The sequence below is a fragment of the Panthera tigris genome, chromosome D1, assembly GCF_018350195.1.
Source record: "Panthera tigris isolate Pti1 chromosome D1, P.tigris_Pti1_mat1.1, whole genome shotgun sequence".
Taxonomy (NCBI): Eukaryota; Metazoa; Chordata; class Mammalia; order Carnivora; family Felidae; genus Panthera; species Panthera tigris.
Window position 1 is genome coordinate 60,559,254 of NC_056669.1, and position 15,080 is coordinate 60,574,333.

The 15,080-nt window shown below is 37.6% G+C and overlaps 1 pseudogene; it reads left to right on the forward strand.

Moving 5' to 3' along the window:
- The first annotated feature begins 230 nt into the window (after positions 1–230).
- LOC102963782 lies at positions 231–7,309 on the forward strand (annotated as a pseudogene).
- Positions 7,310–15,080: the final 7,771 nt, after the last annotated feature.

The window sequence follows — 15,080 nt, forward strand, 5'->3', positions numbered from 1 at the left end:
ACTTGCTTTTTTCCTATTGTTTATTTCTTTCTATCATGTACTGTTCAAGTAGGCACATATTATGTTCTTTTGAACCAACAGATATCTATTGGTAAGGATATTTCTTAACATTAACCCCACTCACTACCCTTTTATTCTCATTTTTTTTCCAGATTTAGATTATTTCACAGTACAGACGGATACTAATTGTGCTCCTTCATTTGTTGATCTAGAAACTCAAACTCTCAAACATGCACAACGGTTTATTTATTGGATTGGTAAATTTATACCTGATGATGCTTGAGATATCAGTTATGGACTATAGTAGATTTCTTTATACTTTGTCCTATAATTCCAAGCAATAGTCAAATCCCCATAGCAGAGAAGTCCTGGGATAAAGTGGGTGAGCATGAGGCAGGAGTTGAGAAGGTTAAAGAGAAAAACTAACTTCTAAGTCACCACAAATGCTTCAGTTGTAGAGTAACCCTTGGTTACTAGTTTTCTGCTTCTCCTAGCTCCCATCAAGGCAGTACATAGTACTTATGTAGAACTTCCATCAGTTTTTAAAGATAATATGCTCTCCTTCTGTCCCAAACAAATCCTTATAAATATAATATGTACTAATAAGAACTTACACAGAGTTACCAATACATATGCTTTCCTGAATCATGCCAGAATACTTATTATATCCCCCATATATTATTAACCAAACAATTTTTTCCAGGCTTTTATATGTACTATAACCTAGCTTTATTACAGTGAAAAACAAAAATATGTCTTTTTCCTGATTTAGCTTTAAACAAGTAATGGTAGTGTAACTTTCAACACATAATTTATATGGCCAAAACTTATCCCAAAGCTAAGGGAAGGATGAGTTATACAGAAATGATACCAAAGGATCAAATTAAGCTTCATGAGTCAAAAAAAGTCTTCTTGAGTAAATGGAACTTAGGTTGGAATGTGAAGATTATATGACTTGGTCCTATGGAATCTGAATATAGATATTTAGGTATAGATAAAGATAATATGTATCCGTCTATCTGCACCCACATGCACACACACATAAACAAAGCAAAGGAAAGGGGCATAAACAAAGTTCCACTGGGAAGAACAATCATGATGTAATGAATTAAATCTAGTGTAGTTGAGACTCAAAGATTACAAAGCGATGGGGTGCCTGGGTGGCTCAGTCGGTTAAGCATCCCACTTGAATTCAGGCCATGATCTCATGGTTTGTGGGTTCAAGCCCTGTGTCATGTTATGTGCTGACAGCTTGGAGCCTCAAGCCTGTTTTGGATTCTGTATTTCCCTATCTCTCTACCCCTCCCCTGCTCAGGCCCTGTCTCTCTCTCTCTCTCTCTCTCTCTCTCTCTCTCTCTCTCTCTCTTTCTCTCAAAAATAAGCATTAAAAAAAATTTAAAAAATGATTATAAAGAAATTAAAGTGAGATAAACTTCTGTGGGTAAACAAAGGTCCCTACACATTCATGTGTAAGCACATAACCAGCAGGAAATTTTATAATCTAGACCAATGCAGTGGTTGTCAGGTGCTTACTAGTAACTGTTGGAGTTACAGATACAATGCAGAGCATTGTAAGCACAGAAGTAGAAAGTGCACACACTCAGAGATACACACACTGGTTTCTAAAACACTTTTTTTTTTGTTCAAAAACACATGATATAATGTCTGTGAGATCATCTCCCTGAAAATGCCAACCTGAGGTTGAGTATGGAGGTCATGAGGTATCCTTCTTCTTGTCCCTTCAATAGATTCACACAATATGAAATATGGTCAAAATGAGAGAAAACTTTCTATGAGATCCTTAAAAAAGATCTTCGTTTCCTACAATCTATTTTTTTCTTCATTTCATCCATAAAGAATGAAAAATGTGTATTCCCTCTGTTTCAAAGAATTACATCTTCTTTCTTGAAACTAGGACATTTGGAAAGTAAAAAGATGTTAAGAAAATCCCATGTCTTTGAAAGTTTTCCTTAGATTGCTCAGACTATCTTTCTCTCCATCCTTCTTTAGTTTCATAACCTTAACTATCTCACAAGGAAACGGACTCGGAACCAAGAAGCAACCTAAACATGTAGTTTCCATATATAGTAGCTTCAGCATGGTAATCTCAGAGGATAAGCAAGAATAACAAGTGACACAAACAGGTCCTCATGGAATCACTAAGAAAGGGGAGGGGGGTATTTGTATTGTTGGTAAATATTTGATAATCTTCCTAATTGCAGGAATCATAGTTTATCTGTACACTCCCTTGGGTTTACAGTTGCAGATATAGCCATCTCTTAGTATTTTGATATAATCTGTCAACCACTTAACAGGACTTGAAGGGAACTGAAAAGATAGAGAACACATTCTTTATTCCTTTAACACATCAGCTTCATTCCATTGCAACTTGGGACATAAACTTTGCAGGCCAGAACAGAGGGGGGTGCTATATGTAAATTATTAAAAAAATATTCAAGAATTCCTTATCTAGCAAAAGTGCCCTTCCAAATGAGGACAATAGGATATTCCCAGACACACAAAAGCTGAGAGTTCATTATCTCTAAACCTGCTTTACAAGGAATGCTAAAGGGAGTCCTTTCTGTTGAAATGAAAGGAAGCTAGAGAGTAACTCAAATCTATACAAAAATATAAAGTTCTTCAGCAAAGATAAATACATACACAGGTATAAAAATCAGTATTATCCCAATTTTGGTTCATAACTCAACTTTTTATTCTTCTACAGGATATGAAAGACAAAAGCACAAACAATTATAAATCTAAGTTAATGCATACAAAATATATAAGGATGTACTTTGTAACATTAATAACATAATGTCATTATGTGGGTGGTGGAGTTCTAAAGAAGGGAGTAGAGCTTTTGTCTGGGACTGAAGTTTAGTTTAAAATATATTGTTATAACTTTGGGATGTTATATGTAATTCCTGTGGCAATCACAAAGAAAATATTTGTAAACTATACACAAAAGGAAATGTCAAGGAATCCAAAAAGTGTCATTACAAAAATTAAGCAAACACAAAGACAGGCAATAAAAGAGGAAACGAGGGACAAGAAAGTTATAAGACATAAAGGAAATAAATAACAAAACAGTAATGGTAAATCCTTCCCTAGGAATAATTATTTTAAATGTAAATGTTTCGGGGAGCCTGGGTGGCTCAGTCGGTTGAGCATCTGACTTCTGCTCAGGTCAGGATCTTCCAGTTTGTGGGTTCAAGCTGGGCTTGAACCGTGTGGGGCTCGGTGCTGACAGCTCAGAGCCTGGAGCCTGTTTCGGATTCTGTGTCTCCCTCTCTCTGCCCCTTCCCTGCTCATGCTCTGTCTCTCAAGAATGAATAAACGTTAAAAAAAATAATTAAAAAAATAAAAATAAAAAATAAATGTAAATGTTTTAAAATCCCCAGTCAAAATGAAGAGTGGTAGAATGGATGAAAACAGCAGGATTCAGACTTCAGTTTGAATCTCCAGTCTGGCATATGAGAATATGGAAGTTCACACTCTACCCTAACAACAAGTAAAAAGCTGAACCAACTGAGAAGTCAGCAACTCTTCCTAGACTCAGAGGTAACGTCACAGGGCAAACTGCTGTCCCCCAAACTGGAGAAACCAATAAGTGAAGACAGAAAAATTATAATTTACCAGAGCAGAAATCTCTAAGAGAAGCAGTGCCAGGATAAGAAAATACAAACTATAGGGGCGCCTGGGTGGCTCAGTGGGTTAAGCGTCCGACTTCAGCTCTGGTCACGATCTCGAGGTCTGTGAATTCGAGCCCCGCGTCGGGCTCTGGGCTGATGGCTCAGAGCCTGGAGCCTGCTTCCTATTCTGTGTCTCCCTCTCTCTCTGCCCCTCCCCCGTTCATGCTCTGTCTCTCTGTGTCTCAAAAATAAATAAACTTAAAAAAAAAAAAAAGAAAATACAAACTATAATTGACAAGTTGCTGGGGGCTTAGTCTGGGAAAACATGAGAGATAAACTCCAGGCGAACGCAGTCATTGATGGGTCCCTACACTTTTTTGAGTTTTACTTCAAGAACCATTAGCTCAGTTGTGACATTCGATGTGACATTCGATATCAGGTACTACTCATATTGTAAGACATCACAGTCAGAGGTGCTTCAGGATTTAAACCACAGCTAATCATTCACAATACAGTGTAAAGGTATTAAAAAGCAAAAGTAGAGAGTCTACCATGCAAAACAGGATATGCAATCTTAACCAGAGCTCAAGAAGTCTAGTGATCCAGTGATCTTTAACCGGGAAGAAAACATAATTACACTAACCTAGCTTCAGAGTATGTCTAAAGTAGCCAGATTCTGCTTTTCTTTTATTTATTTATTTATTTATTTATTTATTTATTTATTTATTTATTTTTGAGAGAAGGAGTAGCAGAGTAAGTGCAGAGAGAGAGGGGGACAGAAGATTCGAATTGGGCTATGTGCTTCCAGCAGAGAGCTTGACTTGGGGCTCTAACTCATGAACCATGAGTTTATGACCTGAGCCAAAGTCGGAGGCATAACTGACTGAGCCACCCAGGCACCCCTGCTTTTTTTTTTTTAATACACTACCCTATTTTAAATTGTCCATTCTTCTTGAATTTGGTAACTGTGCATCCTTTTCTTTTTTTCCCCTTCTCTTTCTTCTTCTCCTTCCTTTTCCTAAGCCCCAGTAAAAACAGACTATTTCACATTCCCTATTCCACAAATCTACCCTAAATAAATGAGCCTTAATTACTTTAGAGAATTAATTTCATCTGGCTGTATCTGAAAGATGAACACCCTCTTCAAATTTCTTCTAAGGACCACGTTGAGTGCCTGGAAAAGCAGTAGTTTGTTCAACATTTTGATAAACGAATGAGTTAATATAAGGAAGATAAACCCTTTTAACAAATCCCATGGGGAACCAATGTTAATGACTCTGAGATAAATAACTCCCTCTCTGGCACCAGGAGTAATATTGAAGTAATATTGAAGGCTCTCATAGGATTATATATTAATGCACACACAGTGACAGAAACAAGATTTCTTCTAGGACATCAAGACTGCCAGGAGAATTTCCAACTGCAGTGAAACTGGGTTGGCATCTAGGTAGATAAAGAAGGAACACTTAATGGTGGCTTTCAGGCAAACTAGGCTAGAGCTGATGACAGATGGCAAAAATCAGTGTTCTCCATCTCATGGTTTCCATTTCCACAAAAACGAAGGCAGGAATACTGAAATGTTCCCATTTTTTAGCTCAGGTTAAGGTCTGCAGGATTGTTTGCTTCTACCGCTCTGACATTATTATTATAGAACTTCATCAGAACATTCTGGCCATACTGCCATCCATAGATCTGAACTTACTTGCTCAATGCTCAATGGTTGAAAGATAATGGTTGAATGATAGTGAGGGATGAAGCCTCTTCATTTCTCATCCAAGTTTCCTTCTGCAGGTGTCAGAATCAGCAGCAAGAAGACAGAATACCAATGTCTATGGCATCCATCAATACATCATATTTGACCCCAGAACAGTAATCTTAATCAGAATTCCTGGACTAGAACATGTGCAGTTTTGGACTGGGTTTCCCTTCTTTGCTGTGTGCATAGTGGCTCTTCTGGGAAATATTATTTTACTAATCATCATTGCTACAGAACGCAGCCTGCATCAGCCCATGCATAACATCCTGGCAGTGCTGGCGGCCACTGACATAGGACTCTGCGCAGCCATTGCTCCCAGGATGATGGCCATCTTCTGGTTCAGATCTTGTTCCATGGCCTTTGACAGCTGCCTGACCCAGCTGTTCTTCATTCATGCCTTGCAGTGCATGGAGTCTGGCATTCTGTTGGCCATGGCTTTTGACTGCTACATTGCCATCTGTGATCCACTGAGACACATCCATCCTCGCGCCTTCCATCCTGGATCAGATGATAGCAACAGTGGCGATCCAAGCTACAGTGCTGGTTGGTCTGTCACCCACTCTAATCAAAAGATTTCATGTTTTTCATTCCATTCTGATTGCCCCACTCTTACTGTGAGCACATGGCCATGGTCAAGCTAGCTGCAGAAGACATCCAAGTCAATAAAACATGTGGTCTCCTAGTAGGTTTTACAATACTGGGATTTGACATGATTTTTGTCCTCATTTCCTATATCCATATTTCCAGGCTGTTTTTTGTCTACACCAAAAGGAGGCACGGCTCACAGCATTTAACACATGCACAGCTCATATTTTTGTTTTCCTTGAGTTTTATATTCTTGCCTTCTTCTCCTTTTTCAGCCACCGTTTTGGACATGTAGGTCCCCCTACCCACATTCTCCTGTCTACCATCTATCTCCTTGTGCCACTCAACCCTATTGTCTATGGTGTAAAAAATAAGGTAATTCGTAAGCGTGTGGCATGGATTTTTCTTCTGAGTCATGGATCCCACCGTGATCTATCAAATGTTTGTGGTCAGGTAGAGAATACTTTTATTTCCTAGAGATGGAGAGAGTTTGGACTCCGTGCATTCACTGTTGGGGATTCACATCATTAGGCTCTATCTTAAAAGCTTTTAGCTCCAAAACCACAGCTAGGTTGACATAAAAAGTATCCAGACTAACAATGGTACTTTCTATCTGTAATGCATTTGACTTCTAATCCAATCTTTATCATGTCTTTCCTTTTACTTTCTTTGTGTTTAATTTGCAGTTCTTTTTACTTATTCATAAAGAAGCTTTGATTATTGGTTTTCAAACTTTCCCTTTTGGAATTTATGCATTTTCAAGTAGGGATTTATTTTAACCATTGCTTTTTCACATGCTACACATTTTGATATCCTCTGTTTTCATTTATTCAATTACAAATAAAATTAATATTTATTGTGACTTCTGTTAACCGTGAAATATGCAATATACTCATACATGTAAGGTCATTTGTTTTTTGAAGAAGATAGATAAGTGATGTAATGGAGATTAGATAGTCTTCCTGAAATGGAGAGCTGGAGCAAATAATTGTATGAGAAAATGAACTTGACATCTACCTCATATGACATAGCAAAATTAACTTAAGGTGAATCATAGACCTAAGCATTGATGAAAAAAACTATAAAGCTCCGGTCTGTTAACTAGACCTCATTAGAGAAGGAAGAGCCTTGGATCACTGAGAGACAGAAAAGTGGCTGTGATACTGCTTCAGTGGAACGTGCCACAAGTCCACCTTGTAGGATGCCAGGGCTCATGAGGAAACGGCTGGCCACTGGGTGCTGCCTCCTTCATTTATTGCAGAATTTGGGCCCTGGAGGAGTTGCAAGAGCTGCAGGAGCCTACTGTCGACTACAGATGGCAAACAAACTGCACTGAGTCTGTGGAGTGACCATGTAGGAACCAGGAAGCAAAACCCTCCCCTCCTTCAGTTCCTTACCCATGCCATCCACGGACAAAGTGTAGCATTGCACGAGCTGTGAAGACAAAGTAATCAGAGGGCCAAGGCACATTTTCACAGAGAAGGCAAAAAGTGAACCTGGAGCTGAGAGGCAATGAATCATTAACCAGCACGTGCTTCATGGCAAATAATAAAGTTGTTGGTACATGCACTGGGAACACAATATACAAGCAGGACCAGTCAGCCATTTATCTTTAGTGAGTGTTGTGCTCACAGCAGCCATCACCTATATAGCTGACAATCAAATATTCTTTTTGCCATCTGCTAAAGAAAAAAAAAAAGTAAGAAAGCACAGACTAAGCATAAATACTCAGCTCTCCTGACATCAAAAGTGAGGATATTTTTAAGAGCCAGGCTGGAAGGGGCAGCTGTGTTTTCTAATTGGCTATGTGAGTGATATTCCTATTTTGCTCATGACTAGATATTTATTTTTTATTTTTTGCTTGAAAAAAATATTTATTTATTTTAGGGCAAGTGCAAGCAGGGGAGGGGCAATGAGAGGGGGATAGAGGATCCAAAGCGGGCTCTGAGCTGACAGGCTGACAGCAGTGAGCTTGATGTGGGGTTCAAACTCACAAATCCTGAGATCATGGCCTGAGCCGAAGTCAGACGCTTAACTGACTGAGCCACCAAGGTGCCCCTGGATATATGCTTGTTTGTTTGTTTGTTTATTTATATTTTTAATTTATTTTTATACTTTTAAAAATGTTTTTATTTATTTTTGAGAGACAGAAAGAGACAGAGCATGAGTGAGGTGGGGAGAGGCAGAGAGAGAGAGGGAGACACAGAATCTGAAGCAGGCTCCAGGTTCTGAAATGTCAGAACAGAGCCTGATGTGGGGCTAGAACTCACAAACTGTGAGATCATGACCTGAGTCAAAGTTGGACATTTAACCAACTGAGCCACCCAGGCACCTGTAGATATTTATTTTTTAAATGAAGATTGCATATAGAACTTTTGAAAATTCTTTTTCTGCATATATTGATATGAACTTTTGTTTCTGGTTAAATCTTATTGTGTTGGGTTCCTATTAAAATATCCAGAACAAGTGCTTCTGGCCACCTCATTTACTAAATAACTACCTGGTACAAACCATTAATTTTTTTCTGGACATTGCAGTCACAATGTAGTAGATTGTATTATTAGTCCCTAATATTTATGAAACTTTCTTAATAATGTCACCCATATCAGTCTGTGCCATATTAATCACATTTTTTTCCATATTAATCGCATCAGTATTACATCATGTGACTTCCTTGTCAGTGAAATAGAAATGGAGAGACTTATGTCACTTATGAACTAATAATTTAAAATTCATCATTTACTGGGGTGTCTGGATGTTTCAGTCAGTTAAGCGTCTGACTTCAGCTCAGGTCATGATCTCAACGCTTGTGGGTTCAAGCCCCGGGTCAAGCTCTGTGCTGACAGCTCTGAGCCTGGAGCCTGCTTTGAATTCTGTGTCTCCCTCTTTCTCTGCCCCTACCCTGCTAGCACTCTGTTTCTCTCTTTCTCTCTCTCTCTCTCAAAAATAAATAAACATTAAGTTCATCATTTACTTTCATAGTCTCTCTTTCTCTTTCTCTGGTGACACAACAATAGCAGTGGTTAATAAAAGGGCTCCGCCTCCAGCCTAAGCCCTGGATCAAAGCAGCAAAACTGACACATAGGTGAGAAGTATATCTTTGTTGTTACAAGTTCCTGAGGTTTACGGAATTTATTTTACTACAACATTGGTTGGTCTATGTTGATTGATGCAGGTTATAAATGGCTCCCTGTCTCAACTATTTTCCACTTATATCAATTACCAAAGGAATAGCCAGGAAGCTTACTTAAATACAGTTGAGAACATTAACACTTCTCTACTACAAAACCAAACTCAATTTCTCGCCTTTTTTTTTTTTTTAAGAATTAGAGCCTAGGTCTTACAATTGCCCCACTCTTATCTCTCAAAATTATCTTTTATTTTAGTTTTTAATGTTTATTTTGAGAGAGAAGGAAAGAGCATGAGTGGGGGAGGGGCAGAGAGAGATGGAGAAGAGAAATTCCAACCAGGCTCCATGGTGTCAGGGCAGCTAGATCAGGAAGCGTGAGGTCATGACCTGAGCTAACATCAAGAGTTGAAATGCTTAACTGACTGAGTCACCCAGGCACCCCTCGAAATTATCCTTTATAAGTGAATCCCCCTTGCTTATTCCTTTCCAGTTACCCATGCCTCCTTAAAGCTACCAAGCATGCATTGTATATTCAACTTCAATGTCTTTGCATTTTCTGTTGTCCTTGACTGCAACACCCTTCCCCCAGTATCCATGAGGCCCATACATACCCTATACTGGAACACACTATTGCAATTCACCTGCTCTCTAATCCTTGTGTATACCCTTATACACATGTGTGTAGACACCCACACACACACATTCAGAAAGAGAGAGATCGAAAAAACTTGTTCCTACAGTTTTAACTCTCATCATTAGGGGAACCTAATTCCATTTTTAAAATTAATCTCTAAGAAATGAATAGTGAGAGAATGAAAATGTGAGGCATTTGACAATGTTGGCATAAAATAAATATAGTAAGTAATTTCAAAGTTTGTGTTAGTCATGTAAAAGAATTATGAACACGGTAATAACTTTCATGGAGACAAGGAAGCACTTGCTCAGGTTGCTAATTATAAGCATGAGTGGCCTCAACAAAATGAGTCCAAATATTTAATAGAGACAAAGAAAACAATACAATGTTGTGATGAAAACAAGAGTAACTGGGAAATGAAAACTTTGCTTTAGCAAAAAGGGGGAGATAGTTTTATAGAGGTCCTTTAGTTTCAATTTTAAGTTTCCAACATAATTTTGCATGCTATGAGTAGTATTTATAAAGATAAGCATCTTTTCTATTCTCTTAAGCCACAAGTCTGGCCATAGGCCAGAGGGTGAACTAAATTGTCTTCCCTCTTTTCCATCTACAAATTTTCCACTTCCTAGATGTCCCCCCCCCCACATTTCTAATGATCTCAGATTCACCATGATCTGAACATGACCCATAATTTGAGATTCCCTGATTTTCATTCTTTGAAAATAACTTCTTACGGAGTAACAGTACTTTCTGGCTATGTGCCCTCCAGCAAAAGATACCTTTCTCCTCCAAAATGGGGCTGAGCTTCAGTCAGGTGGTGAGCTCTCTAGGCCAGGTCTGAAAATTGCCCTGGGATCACCTCAAATTCAAAGGCCAAGAAAAGCAACAGCTAAAGACAGATGATAAAAGACACTTAGCTATTAGTACCTTTCCAAATCAAAGCCTAGCGAAAAAAAAAAAAAAAAAAAAAAAAAAAAAAAAGAAGAAAAGCTGCTTCATCCATTGATCTTACATTGTAGCCAGCTCTCTCTTTCTCTGGGTAAATTTCTTCTCCACTAACTGGGACCTGAGTATGGCTCAGTGTTTCTAATTGTAGCAAATTTTAAGAGGAACCAGAAAGGACAGTGAATTAGATGATCCTAATCCTGCGTCTTTCAGTGGCATACTTTCCTTTGACATGTCACATTTTCTCTGACCCAAGTAGATTTGTCAATAATATTAGAGATGGACTAGATTCATGTCATTTAGAGATGGAAGAGATGCAAAGGTAATACAGTACCATCTTCTTAATCCCATGTGAAGAAAACTATGAACTGCCATCCCAGTTAATTAGTGGCGGGGCAAAAATAAAATAAAATAAAATAAAATAAAATAAAATAAGGTTTTCAAGCTCCTTCTCTAGTGTTTACTACAAAGTAGTTCTAGCATTGCTTGGTTTATAAAAAATAAGAAGATAATCCATGTTTTTGAATGGTGTGTGTTTGTGTGTGCGTGTGTTTGCAGTTTGAGCAGGAAAGCTTGTAAGATATGAAGAGAAAGTAAAAAATGGGAACGTCCTATTTATTGCCTTTAATAGTTTTGCTATCTGGGCTTGTTGCCACCATAAGCATAGCTCATAACTCATCTCCCTAAATATAGTTTTCTCTTTATCTGGGGCATCAAAATCTAGTGTATTTGCCTCTTGTTTTTTATGCTTTACCCTGCCTCCATTTAAGGCATCTTCCTATTCTTCTCTCCTTCTCTTTTACTCAGGGACCAGGAATGAATATTTTTCTGATCTGATTAATACAGAAAGATTGCATAAGATGTATGCCTTTATGGCCTTAGAAGCTACTAGAAATTAGTTTTCCTATTTATGGGTTTTCCATCTACCTACTGACTTTATTTATTTTTAAGTTTTTTTTTTAATTTAATTTTTTTGGGGGGTGCAGAGAGAGGGAGAGAGAGCCCCAAGCAGACTCCACATTGTCAGTGTGGAGCCCAATGCAGGACTCAAACTCACAAACCATGAGATCATGACCTGAGCTGAAATCAAGAGTCCAATGCTTAACTGACTGAGCCACCCAGGTGCCCCTACCTACTAAGACTTTAAAGGAGTACATGATTATTTATCAGGTGAAGTGGTCAAATTAATTAAAATCAGTGAAATATATTGACTCCACCACAGTCTGCACATGATTGGGAAGTCATTTTTTTGTTGTTGTAACAATGATCATTTCATCTGCTTACACAAATGTCCAATCCCATAGATCAAACTGAGGGAGTGTATTCCACTCCAGAAAATTCAACATCTCATGAAGTTTTAATCAACTCTTTTTTCAGGAAGTTTCTCTTGTGCAGGATTGGAGGAGGTGTCAGCGTGAGCCCGATGTGGGGGTCGATCTAATAAACCGTGAGACCATGACCTGACCTGAGCCAAATCAAGAGTTAGATCCCCAACCGACTGAACCACCCGGGTTCCCTCATTTCCATATCTTTGTTTTACCTTTTGTTTTGTCTTTCTCAAGAAGGCAGTGATGTGTCTGTATTCTAAGAAGTTCTATACAGGTTCTGACAAGCACTAACTACCAAACATTGAGTGTTTACTTTCTTTCATACATTGTCCTGAGTTCTTCACATATAAACTAACACAGTTCTCACAATAATTCAGTGAGTTAAGTGCCATTATTACTCCCATTTACAGTTGAGAAAAATTAAGGAACTGGGTAAGATTCCATGTAACATATCATAGTGCCAGCAATAGATGATATGCTATATTTCTAAATTCTTATCCCATGATTTTACATACTATTTATCTTTTTATCAGATTATCAGTATGCTGCAGCCTCAAGAAAAAACAGTGGAGAGGCTCAGGAAAACAGAGGTAATCATACCAATAGGTCCTAGAGACAGGAGACACAGAGGCCTTGCAGGGCCAAATAGAAAATCACCAGGGTGATCAGGAGGCAGAGGAAAGGAGGGGGAGGTGGGGAGAGTGGCAAAGGCAGAGCATTTAAGTGCTTAAGCTCTGGACTTTGTTGGTATTTCCACAGGAAAGGAAGGAAGGAAAGTGTGAACAGTTTAGAATTGGTTAGTTGGAATAAGTTTGGTGGATTTTGTGTTAGAGATATAGTGTCTAGTTTCCTGGTACTTGGCCCCAAGATAATTAAGGCAGAAGGATACTGTTTCCTGGCAGATAAAGGAGGTATGGACTGGTTAGTTTGCATATCGAAGGTATGATCCTGGCTGGACCCTTTGTTACTTTAAGAATTAACTAACCCAGCCAGAGAGAGGTGGGTCTCTCCCAGCCAGAAAGGTTTTGTAAGATATCAAAACATCATAATATACAAAAAATTACATATACATATATATCTATATATATAATATAAAACCTTACATGTAATGTATATTTTATCATATATAAATTTAATTTATATATATATTTTGTTTACATTTATACATTTTATATTTTTATATTTTCTTATATATTTATATAATATAAATTACATACACAAATGTTTATATAAATATGTATTTGTCTAATATAAACTTATTTTATATAATATGTAATCATATTACTTGTATAACTATTATAATTATTTTATGTATTATAAATATACAAATAATGCATATATGTATTTGTGTTTATATAATACACATTTATATTATTTATATATAGCATATGCTATACTATTTAGCATTTTATCCTTATACCATCAAGCTTTATAAATATATCTAGTGGCCTTTTACTGTTCCTTTAGGTTCTGCCTTTGTCTACTCATGTCACCTTAGTAAGATATATTCATGTTTATCAGTAATCTCTTCTAGAGAATCCACTACTTCCTCACCTAACCTCGTTATTTGGGCATCATAGGGAATTTCCTTTCACAAAATTTCTATAATATATAGCTTCTTATTGCCTTGGTCATAGTCCATTGGTATATGTAGCTACAGAAGGTCATATAATGATCTCCTACTTTCAATCAAGCAGTAAAGTATTTTAGATTTTATTGCATTAGGGACTTCTTAGTGATAGCCACATCTATATTCCTACTGACTGTGAACCAGCCTGTTTTTTCCTATGATGTTATAGCAGTAATCCTTCTAGTTTCCCTTCAAAGAAAATGTGTAAAATCTCATTCAGAGCGGTATTCTCTATTCAATGATTTGGCTGTGACAAAATCATAAGGAAAACAAAATGAAACTTTTGGATGATTTTAAGCTTGTAGAATGGCTAATGAAAAAGTAAAAAAGAGTACATAAGGTTTACTGAATAAATTTATAAGGAAAGAGAGCAAATTATAAAAATTCCAGAAGTTTGAGGTGGGTGTGAAATGGGACAGTACAATCAAAAGGAGTAATTATTTTCTTGGCCAAATAACACCAGTAAAATGAACGAAAGCACCTAGGTTAGGTCGAGCTCCATTATGGACATTACAGTGGCTCACAGCCAACCCTGCTTTTTTGCATCTGAAACACATTAATATCGTCAGAATATTTAAGCTACACTGGTTTTCCAATTGATCTGTTTCTGTAGGTTACTATCCTATCCTAATTTATGGTGCCTGTTTATTCAATTGACTTCCTATCAATCTTCACAACTTTCTGTCTTCTCTAGGATCTGTGACTACTTATATCACCATCTACCCCATTCTGCTTATATATCCACTTTGAAAGCTAACCAAACAGAATTATCTCAGTGAGTCAAATACACTCTGACTCTACTGATAAAAGAACAACTCCTCCATATCATTTCCATGAACCTGGATAATGGGTCTGCACATAGTCAGCTCAACCAGTATTTGCAGAAAGAACAAATATCCTCATTCCCCACTCTGAGAGTCAATTCCTAAGATCTGTGGGACAGTATTTTACTCCCTAAACCACAAAGAAATGGGAAGACTGGGAAAGGCTGCCACTTTCTGGAGATTCTGAGCTTTGAAAACAATGGACAGGTCTATGGGTTTGAGAATCTATCCTATGCCTTCAAGTGCCCCAGAGGGATTTCTCTTAATCTGAAAGGTGTCTGGAGTTTGGAGATAGATATAGACAAAGGAGCTAATATTGTCCTCTATACCATCTGAGAACACTTCAGAACCTAGCAAGATCAATGCTCTTAGAATCATAAATTCCATTTCTACAATTTCTTCATGCAGATACCCACACTGGCTTTGGGAAAAGATATTCAAGAATCCTGTTCTAATAGTGACTTGTTGATTCCTCAAAATTAAAAGTAGTGGCCACATTTCCATCTATGTTTTTTTATGTTATAGAAGACATGATGAGAATTCCCTTATTTTTCATCCATAATTTTTCTCTGAATAGGTATCAGAGTCAGTGGAGAGAAAAGGATTTATCACCCTG